We start from the raw sequence: 16,406 nt of genomic DNA, 5'->3' as shown, positions 1-16,406 counted from the left end.
ATCTTCGTTCCATTTGCGTTGCCAGTTAGCTATGGTATTTTTGCGGACTAAAGAATAAAATTCATTGAAGGCGATTTGACGCTGATAAATATCGCCTTCAATTGCACCTACCTTTGCTAATGAGTCTCATTACCCGGAATTGAGCAATGTGAAGGGACCCAGACAAAGGTAATGACATAACAGCGTCTGGATAAAGCACTCAAAATTTCTCGTATTCTCTCAAGGAAATACGGCGAGTGCTTTTCCGGCCTCACTGAACGGATAGCTTCGACAGAGCTAAGACTATCCGTTACAATGTAATAGTGTTCAACAGGTCGTGAGGCGACGCTGTCCAGCGCCCAGTGTATCGCTGCCAATTCAGCAATATACACTGAGCAAGGATTCTGAAGACTGTGGGAGGTGCTAGAAAATTCGTTGAGCACTCCAAATCCTGTGGGCTCATTCATAGAGGACCCATCAGTAAAGTACATATTATCACAATTGATATCCCCATACTTTGCATCGAAGATCGTTGGAACGATCCTCGATCGAAGATAAACTGATGTTCCATGGATATCCTGCTTCATGGACAGATCAAAATGCACAGAGGAATTGATGTAGTCAGGAAAACAAACACGGTTGGGAATATACGAAGAAGGATCAACCTGCATGGAGATGAATTCATGATATGGACTCATGAACCCAGATTGAAAATTTAGCTCGATCAGCTGTTCAAAATTTCCGATCACCAATGGGTTCATAACCTTACACCGGATGAGGAACCGAAGAGATAATAAATTGAAGCGATCTTTTAGTGGGAGTACGCCTGCCAAAACCTCGAGACTCATGGTATGCGTTGAGGACATACATCCCAACGCAATACGGAGACAAAGATACTGAATTCGCTCGAGTTTAATGAAGTGTGTTTTGGCAGCTGATTGAAAACAGAAACTGCCGTACTCCATCACTGAGAGAATAGTTGTTCTATACAACATTATAAGATCTTCTAGATGGGCTCCCCACCATGTGCCGGTAATTGTACGGAGAAAGTTTATTCTTTGTTGGCATTTTTTACTCAGATACCTAATATGGGCCCCCCAAGTACATTTGGAGTCGAACCAGACCCCAAGATACTTGAATGACATAGCATGAGTGATCGGTTTACCCAAAAGTTGAAGCTTTGGTTTTGCTGGTTTATGCTTCCTAGAAAAAACCACCATCTCTGTTTTCTCCGTGGAGAATTCGATCCCTAGCCCAATGGCCCAGGTTGAAAAATTGTTCAATGTATCTTGTAAGGGTTCTTGCAGGTCGGATTCGTTTGATCCTACGACAGACACCACTCCATCATCTGCAAGTTGTCTTAGGCTGCAATTTTGTGTAAGGCAATTGTCAATGTCACTTACGTAGAAGTTGTACAAAAGGGGGCTTAAACATGAGCCCTGGGGGAGACCCATGTAAGAGAACCGACTTACTGCCGAATCTCCGTGAGAAAAGTTCAAATGTTTCTCACAAAGCAAGTTATATAACATATTATTCAATAGAGGCGGCAGACCCCGAGAGTGTAATTTGTCTGACAAAACCTCTATTGAAACAGAATCAAAGGCCCCCTTTATGTCCAAGAATATTGAAGCCATTTGTTTTTTTTCGGCGTAAGCCATTTGAATTTCTGAAGAAAGCAACGCAAGACAATCATTCGTCCCCTTGCCCCTGCGGAACCTATATTGTGTATCTGAGAGTAGGCCATTCGTTTCAACCCATCGATCAAGGCGAAACAAGATCATTTTCTCCAACAATTTCCGTATACAAGACAGCATTGCTATTGGGCGGTACGAATTGAAGTCGGACGCGGGTTTTCCGGGTTTTTGAATAGCTATAACTCGTACTTGTCTCCAATCATCCGGAACAATATTATGTTCCAGGAACCGATTGAATAAATTCAACAAGCGATGTTTCGTCACATCAGGGAGGTTTTTCAACAAGTTGAACTTAATTCTATCCGTTCCCGGAGCCGAATTGTTACAAGAAATGAGAGCAAGAGAGAATTCTACCATCGAAAACCCGGAATCAAGATCGCACCTATCTTGTGGTATAACTCGAACAATTTTTTGCACGGGAGCGGAATCGGGACAAACCTTCCGTGCAAAATTAAAAATCCATCGATGTGAATATTCTTCGCTTTCATTCGTTGAAGAGCGATTTCTCATGTTTCGAGCCACTTTCCATAATTTTTTCATTGACGTTTCTCGTGACAAACCTTCCACGAAATTTCGCCAATAAGCACGTTTTTTTCCTTTGATCAAGTTTTTAAATTGATTTTCAAGGTCCAAATACGACTGAAAATTTTCAATGGTTCCACGTTTCCGAAAAGCTTTGAATGCGTTCGATTTATCCTGATAAAGCTTGGAACATTGGCTATCCCACCATGGATTGGGAGGCCTTCGGCGAAGAGTGGAACCTGGGATGGGTTTCGTTTGAGCGCGAACCGCGCTGTCATAGATCAAACGAGAAAGGAAGTTATACTCCTCCAATGGAGGTAAACCATCTTTGGAATTGATGGCTAGAGTAATCGCGTCCGCATATTTTTTCCAGTCAATGTGTCTTGTGAGGTCATATGCCATGTTTATAGATTCAGAAGAATTCGACCCAATGGTGATGGAAATTTTGATTGGCAAGTGATCACTACCGTTGGGGTCCTGGATTACATTCCACTCGCAATCTAACGATAGTGAATTCGAGCAAAGCGAGAGGTCAAGAGCACTTGGATTAGCAGGAGGTTTAGGTACACGTGTTGTTTCCCCAGTGTTCAAAACGGTCATATTGAAGCTGTTACAAAGGTCATATATCAACGATGAACGATTGTCGTCGTACTGTTCCCTCCAGGCAGTTCCGTGAGAGTTGAAGTCTCCCAAGATTAATCGTGGCTCAGGAAGGAGTGAGCACATGTCAACAAGTTGCTTGCGGTTAACCGCAGCTCTCGGAGGCCTATACAAGCTGACTATACAGAGGTCTTTGCCTCTGATGTTTGCATGACAAGCAACAGCTTCGATCCCTCCAATAGGTGGAAGGTCAATTCTAAAAAATGAGTGACACTTATTGATCCCCAATAGTACCCCTCCGTATCTGTCATCGCGGTCCAAGCGTATTATATTAAAATCGTGGAAAGAGAGATCATTTTGAGAAGAGAGCCAGGTTTCGGACAGAGCAAAAACATCACAATTGAGTTTATGAATTAGAAATTTGAATGTATCCAATTTAGGGATAAGACTACGACAATTCCACTGTAAAACAGTGATATCTCCGACCTCTCTATTTAAATTAGACATCAAGAGAGATAATCATTGCAAGGAGGGGCCATGTTTGCATCAATTGCTGCAAAATTGTCTTTAATACTGGAAGCATTGCGGTGACAATGGTTCTGATGGAGTCGGAAACATTAAAACACGTGAAGATTTAATCCACAAGGTCAGACAACTTTATAAATCCCGATTGGGAAGTTGAACTGGACGGAAAAACAGGGACAGTTGGGGTTTTTGATGTCCCCTCGAGTGCTGGGTTGTTCGAAGGTGAACTATTACCACGGAGGCCAGGAGGGACCTGATTTTGCTTATCCGCTGCACTCGATTTTTTGGGCAAGCTAACAGGGGGTATCACCGGAGGGACTTGTCCTTGAACTTTGGGAGTGGTCACATTTTTGCGCCGGGGATTCCCTTGAGAAATAAACGGCGTGCCTCCGTTAGCTGTATCCGCTTCCATTTCGTCAACTGGCAACGTAGCGAAGACATTGTGTGTATTGATTGGTTGTTGTTCTTGAGCCAGTGGAGAAGCGCCCTTCAAAATTTCTGCGAAAGTGCGTTTAGAGCGTTCCCTCAAAGAGCGCTTCTGTTTCTCCCAGCGAGTCTTGTATGTTTCACAAGCTGAGAGCACGTGTGGGGATCCCCCGCAATATGGACACTTATGCTCAGTCGCACTGCAGGATTTCCCCTCATGTTGTTCTCCGCAAGTGGCACATCGTTCTTTATTGGCACAATAAGCAGCCGTGTGACCAACTGACTTGCACTTTAGACAAGTCATTGGCTTTGGAATAAAAAGTCGCACGGCTAACCTCAATTTATCTACCATCACGTAGTCAGGTAGAGCTGAACCAGCGAAGGTGACTCGAAACGAGTTGGACGGCGTAAATTTAGTGTCATTTCCTTCATGGGAGACTGTTCCGAGCTGGCGGCAACCCAAGATCTTAACAGTCGTCGAGGGCAGTTTTTTAAAACGGCCAGTACCTTCACTCGTAATGTATTCGCACGTCAAGCCCGTTTCGGTTATCACACCCTCAATTTCGACTATGTGAGAGGGAATGTAAACCCGATACTCAATTGTAAAATGCTGATCGACAACAATCTTGTTTGCGTCTTTCCGGTCAGTCACGACAACTCGTAATTTGTTTGGTCTAACCTTCGAAATTTCCGAAACGGAGGTATACCTTGCCAGATCTTTCGCGATCTGCATGACTCTCAACGCTTTTCCATTAGGCTTAGGCTTGAAGAAAACAACCCAGGGACCAATTCCGGGCGCATCTTCTGGATAGACCTTCACACGCGGGGTGGGAATAACACGGGAGGAAGGCGAGGACGGGGATTGAGAGGGATCAGGGACAGTAGGGTGGGAAGGTGAAGGTTGAGAAGGAGCGAGGAGAACAGAGGGAGAAGACGAGATTGAAGGTAAAGTGGGATCGTTAAGGGCAGATGGGAGATTTGCTAGTTTTTTGGAGGGAGGCTTGGTAGGGTTAGCTAACTCGTCCCCAGAAAAAGTATCTTCCGTATTTGGTACGCGTTTGAGTGACTTTTTTTTATCACTTAGGAGGGAACTGGAGTCAGAGACCTCCATATCCGAAGGTCCCCCACTCTCTGCCATTTTAAAATTTGCACTTATATTCTAAGTATTTTTTTGTTTTTTAAACAATATTTCACAATAAAATAATTCACAAAAACAAAACAAAAAAACTTATAATTAATAAATATTTTCTCTGAGTATATTTAATCTTATTCACCTATGAACGCACTCCAGTGCAGATGAACGGGAGCGCGCTGAAAGCTCGTTGGTGATGAGAATGTGCTTACGACACCACTACACACAGTCGTCGGTAAAAGCTTACCCGCACTGGTACTGTTGGCACGATGATTCGACGAAAACTCCAATGTCGGCGAAGCAGCGACAAAATAAAAACCAATCCTTGGTTTCCCGATGATGAAAGCCTCTATCCGCTTTCATTCAGGGTACTCCACTCATTCATTTCGTTTTTGTCGTGTTGTGTCAATTTTTCAAGATTGTTCCATGCGAAAGCAGAAGAACAGAAACTGATGTTATTGACGAATTTACGTTAGATTTACAACCAGATGGCACAGCGAGTAAAATGATGATGTTTTGTTTTTTTGGTCGTTAATTTTTTTTTAGAAAAATCAAAACTTATCTTCGAATTTCCCAGTTTCACGTATTCTTTCTGTGTTAAAAAGGTTAGAAAATCGCGATTTTACAATGTGGTATGTATATTTTGAAAAATGGCTTGGTATATATGTTGTAATATAAATTTTTTCAACTAGATAAACGATGAGTAGCATGTGTTGCTGCAAATCCTTCTTGTATTGGCCCTTACATTATCAACGATATAATGCAACTTAATATGATATCGATTTCATCACCATTATCCACAATATTCATAACCTGTATTCATTATCAAACTCAAAGTTTTCGAAGATTATCAATGATTTTGGTCCAATCACGTGTTGAAATCATCAAATATACAAAGCTCTAACTTTCTTACCATATACTGAAGACTTTTAATGGTTGAAATGATTCTAAATAGAAATAAAATGAATAATCACGATCGAATCTTGCTTTTCAGTGCGTAGAATAAACAAACATCATCACTTTTGTGGTTCTGAACTGTAATGTAGGTGAGTAGGTGAGAATTCTAATGAGCTGATTCAGCTTTGCGTAAATTCGTCAATTAGATTGCATCACGGGAACACCAAGTCGAATGCGTAAATGCGAATATTCCTTCGCTTGGACGCATTCACACGCAAACAATTTTTCGTGACTGTTCCATACGAAAGCAGAACAGAAACTGATGCGAGTAAAAGTACTCACGCCTCGCATGTGCCGCTATGGTATCCCAAACGAGCAAAAAAGACGCAGCTTGCATGTATTCGCTATGACGGTTTCTCCAGGTGCCTAGATTTTGCGTCCGTGTTCGGGAACACATGCGATCACCAATCATCATCAATGAGTAATGATGATTTCAATAGCTTGAAAGCAAGCAATTTTTAAGCTATTGAAATGATTTTTTGGACTAATAAGTGACAATCATATAACTCGTTGACATTTTATCTTCAAAGAATTGTGTCTGTCACATGTGAAATCTGTGTTATGAACTTGTAAAAATGTTTCAATGTTTCTATGTTTGCATAAGCTATCATGTTCGTATTGATGATGATGGATTTTTGTTACATTATTGTTGTTGTAAGTTAGATTTGAAAAAAAAAATAAATGAGTAGTCTACAAAAGCTTGAGCCACGCGCGCGTTTCGGTAGACATAGATAACTTGATTTTGAACACTGGCGAAAATCGTTATACAATGAAATGTTCTAGGGTCTTCAGTGGAAACTGGATTCGAACCAGGGATAGCCCAGACGGAATACTTGTAAACTATCGTATTAGCAGATGGTTATATCGAGTTTTTTTCTGTACCGCGGCAGATCTCAGTGTAAGTATCTAGTGGAAACTTGAGGATATCGGGTTCGATTCCCGATCAGTCAAGGATCTTCCCGGGTTGGAAATTTGCTCGACATGCCTTGGGATTATATCTTTACTTTTCGGTTTCCGTCTTTTGTTTAATGTTCTTATGATATCAATTTATGTCTGCAACAGAACCAGTTCGTTTTATTTTGCATACTGGTTCCAGATGTGCTTTGTTAAACTTTAAAAATTATCTTAATGATAAATCATCCTGCTCAAACCATTGTAGGGGTATGAGGTGGGACCATCATCATCATCATCATCATCTTTCGAATGAAGTGATTATTATACCGCTCCATTCAGCCGGTAAAAAGGTATTCACGTGCGAAACCTTGCACTCTAGCGTCACTTTCTCGTTTTCGAACCTTGAACTTACACCCCGGTACAAAAATGAAAGATGTAGTCCTACGTCAAAACGAAGAAACTTACCGGTACTCCTATTATTATAAAGAATTAATAGAATTGAAACTTCAACCCCATCTAGTTGCATCTGTTTCTTAGTAAATTGCAAAAGAATTTAGATTGCAGTCACCAAATAACAAGCTTTGTTTGAAATACGCGTGCACCAAGGTCGAATTTTTTTTACGGGAAAAGTCACCCGAGCGAAACAGAAACCGAAACCGAAGTTCCTTTCCCGAATTCCTGTGATTAGCCCGTGGTAGACGCTTTCCATTGAATAACATGATCAAAACCATGTGGTTTGTCAATGTAAAAAGGGATGTCATTTGAAATGTGCCCAAAAATACAGTATATTATCTAATATTTCTGGTCAAACTATCGAGCTACCCTTTCACGACGCAATAATAATGGTGGTAGGATTACCATACGGAATACCGCCATCTCGGCTCGCTCACATGGCTTTTCTCCCACACCATATGTGTGGATTGTTTTGCATGCGGTTACATCCTCCATCGCCCGAGAGTAATAAACCGAGCGAATATTTTGCGCTGCCATCTTCCTCCGGTTGTGGTTAGCCGGTGTGGTGCTGTGTTTACGAGGCAACCGCAACAACACATTTCTCGGAGTCGGAGTAGGAAATGGGTCGATTACCAAACGACGTGTCAACCGGGACGCCCAAGAGTTGTGGAGGAGCGTTAATATGTATACCACACCACGCACACATTGTGAGCACTCTCTGAAACCGGGTGTGCAGCGCATTCAGCTATTCAAGGACATCGACGGCGAGTGAAGGAACGACAGAAGAATAAATTATAGAACATCTTGGGCTCAGGAGACGCGGTCGCCTCCACTGATTTAATAACGGTGAAGTGTGACTCGCGCGACTGGTTGGCGGTTGTACCCACGACTACTAAACTGGTTTTAAGACTAGCCAGACGCGACGCAATTTGTGTACCCCGCAACCCAACCGTCTGTAGCTGGAGATGTTCTGGATACGTTTGAAGGTCATTGAAAAGTTCAATTCCAACCGTGTCATTTTGGAATCCAGAAAACACTTGTTTTCACACATCCCCCCGCGCGGTTTTATCCTATCCGAAAATGGTGTGGATAGAACGAAGGAAACCAGCAAAGGGCTAAGGATGAGAGAGAAACTGAACATTCACATAAGCAACTTCTAGCTCCAGACACACATCCTCATTCCAACGCTTAGATATAGGAGAAAAAACATGAAAGAAAACAACGACGCAAATAGACCTATCGACAGGAAAGGTTTCACCCAATCCTCGTGTATGCTTCTCATGATGCGGCATGGTACCTATCGACCCTGAGAGGATTTTTCGTTTTTCATCACGAATACTCACCACATCCTCTTCCCCCATGTCCCGTATTTGCCGGATCACAAATTCAGATACTCGTGTTACTTAAAACGGATGAATTCACGGTTCACGCATCTTCTAATTAAACATCATCATCCACAACGCGCGTTGTGCACGCGGAAGTGGCGGATAAGTCAAAAACTTGCCTACATTGGCCAGCGAACTCCGCGCATGGCGCAACATGGAATATAGCGCGATTTTTGATTTCGCTTTATCTATTCGAACACATAACGTAATCGCAATTTTCTACGTCCACTATTAGCCACACGTGTGCTCCATCCTTCAATTATCCGAACGATTTCTTCATGGTTTTTACAACGATCCGCTTGTTCGCACAGCTATTCCGGAAAACTATTCCACGCGTATTAAATTGAGGCGTGATTTGAACAACACTTTCGATCACAAACATTCCAGCAGCAGTACCGATTATATGGAGTGTATCTCTCTTCGGCGAATAAAAGTAAAAACCGGGAGCACTAGAACTGTTAGACCGGCGGCAATGCCGCCACCGCACACACGCACACAGCTGACGGCACCGATGGCATAATATTCCAACGCCAGCCACTAAAGTATGTTTGTGTGTGTATTCGCGATTCGTCTCCTCCCTTCGTTTGCTCTGTTACTTCTCATCATCACACGCTCGCTCGCTATGCAAACGTTTCCTTCAATCCGCGTGTCGATCAATCAATCAGCCGGCCAACCCCAAAGCAGGTCCGCGCGTTTCTCTCATCCTCCTCCCCCTCCCTTTCAGACCATCTTTCGATGGGGGATACACACGACGAAGTCGGCAAAGTCCCGGTCCAGTTTTCTGCTTCGTCGAGCGTTTCGCCTTTTAATGGCACACACAGAAAGCGCTCACGTTGCCGTCCAGTTCGGGCGGCATGATGTGTGTCTCGGTCTAGGTATAACCGTGTTCTATCCTGTCTCTAATTTGGAAGCGAACATGGGGGGAAAATGATCGAATAAATAAGGTATGAATGAAAATATAACACCAGAAGAAAATTGCAATATTCCTCACGTGCAAAAATGTGTCATCACATTGGGAAATATTATCAGTGTTAGAATATGGCAGGTTTTGTTTCCGAACAGCTGCCAGGATTCATATTCTCAAGTTGGAGAGGATACAATATCGTTGCTTGCGTATAGCCATGGGGTGTTTGCATTCGACACATACGATGAGTCTCGAAGTCTTGGCAGGAGTACTCCCGCTTACACTTCGGTTCACAGAATTATCCTACAGATTTCTCATCCGTTGCAAGATCATGAATCCATTGGTGATTGATAACTTCGGAAATCTACTCCAACTGACTCCTCAGTCAAGTTTTATGTCTTTATACCATGAGTACCTTACCCACGACGTGCACCCTTCACCAGGCATCTCCAACCAAGTTTGCTTCCCATACTTTTGCAATTCTTCTGTCATTTTTGATCTGTCCATGCGACAAAAAATCCATGGAATCCCAGATCACCTACGCTCCGATTCTATTCCGCCGATATTTTCGGCAGAATATGGGAAAGTTAGATCTGATAAAATGTTTTTTACTGACGGTTCATTCATAAACGGGTCCACTGGCTTCTGCATCTTCCATTAAAATTCCAGTGCCTCTTTCAAACTCAAAGATCCTTGATCCGTGTATGTCGCAGAAATGGGTGCGATATACTATGCTCTAGGGATCATCGAAACACTGCCCATCGACCATTATTTTATTTTTTCAGACAGTCTCAGCTCAATAGAGGCAATCCGCTCAATGAATAAGAATAAGACATCTATTGAGTGTTTTGGTCGAAAAATTATTCAAGATTACCTTAGCATGGGTTCCCTCTCATTGCTCGATTCCGGGGAATGAGAAAGCGGACTCGCTAGCTAAGGTGGGCGCTTCAGAAGGCACACTTTTTGAAAGGCAAATTGCTTATAATGAATTTCTTCAGATTCCTCGTCAGCCCACACTCGTTAGTTGGCAGCGCATGTGGAGTGAAGATGAGTTCGGTCGTTGGTTACACACGATTATCCCTAAGGTCTCGACGAGTGCATGGTTCAAGGGGTTGAATGTAGATCGTGATTTCATTCGCGTGATATCTCGGTTTATGTCCAATCACTACAACCTAAAAGCGCATCTCTATCGCATTGGGCTCGCAGCAAACAATCTTTGTGATTGTGACGATGGCTATCACGACATCGAGCATATTGTCTGTCTGGTCGTGTATCCGGTTCCATGCTGCTCGCTCTCAGTTCTCTAGAGCACTGAGAGCACAAGGCAGACAATCGGATATTCCCGTCCGGGATATCTTAGGTAGCCGTGATCCTGATCTTCTGCTTCATTTATACCTGTTCCTTAGAAACACCGATGTCAATGTTTAATGATGTTTCCTTCGTTGTGTCCCTGTTTCATATCCCTCCTATCCGATCTATAAACTTTTACTCAGTCGCGGCAATACATACACACACTCTTTACAGATACACGGGCCGACGGTTGTGCAGTCCACTGATGATTCAACAAGAGCCAAAGGTTGTACCGCTCATGACAACTCTACACGAGCTGATGATTGCGCCGGCTAGTGACCATTCTATCCTGGATTCCTCGAGTCGAGAAGACGCACCACGCTAGATATGGGGTACAGACTATGGAGCGTTGCTGATTAATGGTCAGCTGCATCCCAATAGGAAGTATCCCGTGTCGGGCACACGTACAGAGCATTGGAGACAGCAACATCCCAATTACGAAAACACTTGTAATACTAACCTCGAGCCGACCGCGAGTAATCGGTTACATATTACTAACATAGATAATAAGAACAACTGTCAAAATATTGAACATCCGGCCCCGTCAGGCTAACACCATATGAGCCTTGATAAAAATATATATTTTGGAAAAAAAAATTGGGAACCTTGGATAGATTGTTGCTAAATGCCAACAGATGGCGCTATAAACTACGCAGAGACATGGTAAAGTGATAAAAGAACAACACTTGGAAACGCTTCGAAAGTAGTACTTCACTCGCATTATTCACCAAATCTTGTCCTTTTGGATTACCATTTTTTTCTATAGATGCCCCGTGTTCTACCTGATAGGCCTTTCCGTACTTATTAATATGTCAGATATAGGTTGAATCTAGTCAGTGATTGAGATCTCATTTGATGATATCTACCTCGTTGGCACGGTACCATAAAAGTATCTCATGTTTGCAGTCCGCTTCTTGAATGGCACTAACATTCCCAGTGAAACATATGCCGTCTTGGCGTAGGTATTAACTTGCGTCATTTTATTAGTACTTAGTTGAGCTTTCTTATGCCAAATGCCTCCCTCACAAAATCTCGTACAAATTACGGTTACAACAAATCCGTATCGAGTACGTGTAGTGTATTTAACCGTTGCTACTTGTCCTATGATTTTCACCTATTTCGTCCGAGTTTAAGAAAGGCATACTTGATCGCTCCATCCTGTTAGTTAGGCATAGTTTTAAGTAAAGTTTTAAGAGGACCATGGCTGCGGGGAAAACAATTTCATCGGTGGGACAAGCGTGGAGGAGGTGCCAGCTCCAACGATAAGCAAAGTTAAGAACGCTATCAAGCAGCTGAAAAACAATAAATACGCTGGGTAGGATGGCTTCGGAGCGGAGCTTATTGATATGGGCCCGGAGAAGCTGGCCATTTGCCTGCACCGGCTGATTGTGAGAATTTGGGATGCAGAACAACTGCCGGAAGTGTGGAAGGATGGGGTTGATCTATAAAAAGGGCGACAAGCTGGACTGTGAGAACTATCGTTCAATCACCGTCCTCAATGCTGCCTACAAAGTGCTATCCCAAATTATTTTCCGCCGACTATTACCAATTGCGAACAGATTTGTGGTAAGTTACCAGGTCGGCTTCGTTGAAGGACGGTCAACGACGGACCAAATTTTTACGTTGCGGCAGATCCTCCAGAAAGGCCGTGAATACAGGCCCCCCACGCACCATCTGCTCATCGATTTCAAAGCAGCGTATGATACCATCGACCGTGAAGAGCTATGGAAAATTATGGACGAGAACGGTTTTCCCGGGAAGCTGATTAGACTGATTAAAACTACGATGGATGGTACGCAATGTTGTGTGCGGATTTCGAGTGGACTGTCGAGTTCATTCGTATCTCACAGGGGACTTCGGCAAAGTGATGGCTTCTCTTGCTTGCCATTCTACAAAGCGTTACAGGGTATTATGAACCGAGCAAATATAAACACGAAGGGCACGATTTTCCACAAATCTAATCAGTTCATCTGCTTTGCTGATGACATGGATATTGTCGGCAGAACATTTGCGGCGGTGGCTGATGCGCACACCAGACTAAAAGGCGAAGCAGTGAAGATTGGATTGAAGATAAATGCGTCCAAAACGATGTACATGCTGGCAGGCGGAACCGAGACCGACGCCGCTTAGGCAGTAGTGTAGCCATCGACGGCGGTGATTTCGAGGCTGTTGACGAATTAGTCTCACTGATGACGGCGGACAATGACAACAGCCGCGAGATTCGGAGGCGTATTATAAGCGGAAGTCGTGCCTACTATGGGCATCGCAAGCATTTGAGGTTGAACATACTGTACACAGTATAATACGCTTATTAGGCCGGCTGTTCTCTACGGGCATGAAAGGTGACAATGCTCGAGGAGGACCTGCGAGTGCTCGGAGTTTTCCAAAGACGAGTACTAAGAACGATCTTCGGCGGCGTGCAGGAGAACGGAGTATGAAGGCGAAGAATGAACCATGAACTTGCGCAGCACTTCGGCGAACCCAGTATACAAAAAGTGGTTAAAGCTGGACGGATACGGTGGGCAGGGCATGTTACAAGAATGCCGGACAACTACCCAGCGAAGATGATGTTTGCCTCAAATCCGGTAGGTACAAGACAACCAGGAGCATAACGAGCTAGATGGTTAGACCAGGTGGAGCGAGATCTGGCGGCGAGTACACCCAAGAAATTGGAGACCGGCAGCCCACCACCGAGTGAATTGGAGGAATATTGTTCATCAGGCCTTGTCATAAGACGGAAAGCCAGTTAAATAAATAAAAAAAATAAATAAATAATAGTTTAAGTAAGTATTAGCCTAGTTGCATTCACTATCTTTAGGACACTCATGTTCAGGCCTGTTGATAATAACAAATAAATAATTTTCAATGCATCTGCCAGCTTGTTTATTATTCTAGGGAAGAAAAGAATGAATCATGAGTTAATCATTCTCAGCTGATTCTTTCTACTAAATCACGCAAACCATCGGCTCTTCACAGGACCACCATAAATCCAATTGAAAAGTCATTTTAAACTTTTCCGAGCATTCTCAAATAATATCCGTGATAAGTGATAAACGAGCGAATTGGATAAAATAATTTCACAGTCTTAGTCAACAATGCGGTTGTGTCACAATCCACTGCATTTGTGGCGTGGGACTACGTCTAACCGGAGTATATGGGGGTGAAATGGAAACCTAAGCAAAAGGAAAAAGGAAAAATGAAAGATTTCGAATGTTTATAACTCGAACATTTCTCAACACACCGGAAAAATGTTTGCATCAATTGATATAAAATATTTCTACGCGTCTATCACAATTAATAAAATGTTATTTTTCATGAGATAAACAATTGAATAACTGCGAAATGTCAAGCGTTATTTAAACGTCCTAACTGCCAAGTTTTGATTGGTCCGATTTACAGTTTCTCCAACACAGACTTCAAAATCGATGTACCTGTGGGAATCCTCTTTGCAAATATACATGCAAGTTGGGGGTATTTTTGTTCCCACCGAGCTGTGGTTCCCTAACACGGACCTCTAAATCAATGTGCTTGGGGGAATCCGCTTTGCAAATACATACAAGTTGGGGATATTTTTTTTATAAAATGATCGATTGATAATTCTTACGTTCACATATTTTGGTAGTTCTAGACATCACATCAAACGTAAAAGGACGGTCATCAAATTTACTTGTAACGTAGAACATAATCTATTACAATGCATCAGGGTGTTGACTACCTTGAATTTTGATTATTGCAGTCATTAGAAGGTTAAAAAAACAAACAAATGTATTTAACTAATTGGACTTTCTGTAGGTTTTTCAGTACATGTATGTTGTTCGCTTTTGCCCGTAGGTGAACTTAGTCCTTCCGAAGGGTAAAGAGCGCAAAAGTAGACAGCTTTTACGTTCGCGCTATTTTTACTGGCATTTGGCATCAGTATCTACAGTTCTGTTTCAACCAATTCCCTTCCTTTTTTCTTCGAAAACTATTGATAAATCCATGCTTGAAAATAATACTATCAAAGCTGTGATCCTGTGGTGTCTGGAAACAGTAAAGTGTCACAAATCACTCAGCACTGCTGAGAAAAGGGTTGTATTAAAAAAAATGTTTCATGACAGCCAGAAAGCTGAGAAGGTCTAACTAGGGCGTGATAAAATGAGGTTTATGATGATGTTTGGCTCGATGGAACTTTGTAAGCTATGCATTGTCGTTGGTTTCAAGGAGTCTTTGAACAAGACCACAAAGAGACTACAGATGACACTAAAGGCTGATTTAGACGATGCCAGTCAGCGCTCTAGTTGAAGTATCCAGTGAATAGAGAACAGACACTCTGTTCAAGATAGAGGCCAATTACTTGTTCGATACTGGTACAAGTAACTTGGGCAGAGTGTCTGTTCTCTGTTCACTGGATACCTCAACTAGAGCGCTGACTGGCATCGTCTAAATCAGCCTTAAGAGATGGATGGATGGATAGATGTCAGGGGTGACATTGCGCAATTCGAAACGAGTGATTTTTGTTCGTTTCGACTACTTTGACTTTGCTTTATCTACGAACACAAAAATTTTACATTTCTCTACGAGACAAATTTTGCTCTAAATCTAGTACACTGAAAATATAAACTCGAAAATGATACACAATACTAAAACCAATTCGATTTGAGTTCGAATTTTCTCGAAACGAGTTACTCGTTTCGAAATGCGCAATGCAACCCAAGATTTGGGGGTGAGAAGAGAAGGATTTGGTAAATCGTTACATGACGTCATTGTTCTTGGGACGTTCTCAAGCATCGGAGGGAAAACGATTCGAGCTTTTGCTTGCTTTTGACTACTAACTATTTTGATATTTGACGGATTTCGGACGCATCAGTTTAGCTCCAGCAGATTCATATTGAAAAATATTGATAGCAACAAAAGTAACAAGTTTGTTCACTATGATAAGAAAAATGAACGATTGGAGCATTTTTGGAAAGAACAGGTTTACGGAACTTTTTACTTCTTCTTCTGTCCGTCGTGTGGAAACCCCAACGTTGGGAGAGCTTTTCTATTAATAGCAAATGTTTCTATGAAAACATGTAGGAAAAACGGTTGTGCTATAAGACAAGTTTATGATGCTATACTTTACATATATAAAAATGGATAGCAACAATAAAAATGTTGAGCTAGTTAATTCAACTAGTTCGAAATTCTCATTTTCTTTATCGTCATATGATTCAAAGTTGATGAAACGACTACGAGAGCCAAAAGATTGCAAGATAAAGAATTTCGTTAAAATCGTGAAGTTAAACAGCTTAATAGATTGATCTGAATCAAAATGAAAATGTCTCATTATGTGCTAGTATTTGAGACTACTTCATGATAACTTTGAACTGTATTAGTAAATCTTTTTTTTAATCTCTCATGATACTTCTCAATCGTCGTTTAACTGAATTAAAAATCACAAATAATTCAATATAATATCGGCAGATGTTCTCAAATTTCATTGTTTAAGCTAAAAAAAATGTTTTAGGAACTACAGCTAAAGTACTATTAGAGAATTTGATTACTAACCTACATCTGGTTTTTTTTTTTCAAATTACTAGAAAATCAGGAAATATCAGGGAATGTTT

At 42.0% G+C, this 16,406-nt stretch overlaps 1 protein-coding gene across 8 annotated transcripts in view; it reads right to left on the bottom strand.

Annotated features, from left to right (window-relative positions):
* Positions 1 to 16,406, bottom strand: part of LOC129779428 (putative uncharacterized protein DDB_G0279653) — a 202,902-nt gene that overhangs the window by 146,465 nt on the left and 40,031 nt on the right. Inside the window, exon 1 of one of the 8 annotated variants that reach the window (XM_055786900.1) lies at positions 8,526 to 8,958. The exons of the other annotated variants lie outside the window; for them this stretch is intronic. The gene's annotated coding sequence lies outside the window, so the exon portion shown is untranslated. Of the gene's footprint in view, positions 1 to 8,525; positions 8,959 to 16,406 lie in introns of those variants that run through there. 8 annotated transcript variants of the gene reach the window in all.

Source organism: Toxorhynchites rutilus, chromosome 3 (assembly GCF_029784135.1).
Source record: "Toxorhynchites rutilus septentrionalis strain SRP chromosome 3, ASM2978413v1, whole genome shotgun sequence".
In the NCBI taxonomy this organism is placed as follows: domain Eukaryota; kingdom Metazoa; phylum Arthropoda; class Insecta; order Diptera; family Culicidae; genus Toxorhynchites; species Toxorhynchites rutilus.
This window is presented reverse-complemented; position numbering and strand designations above follow the sequence as displayed.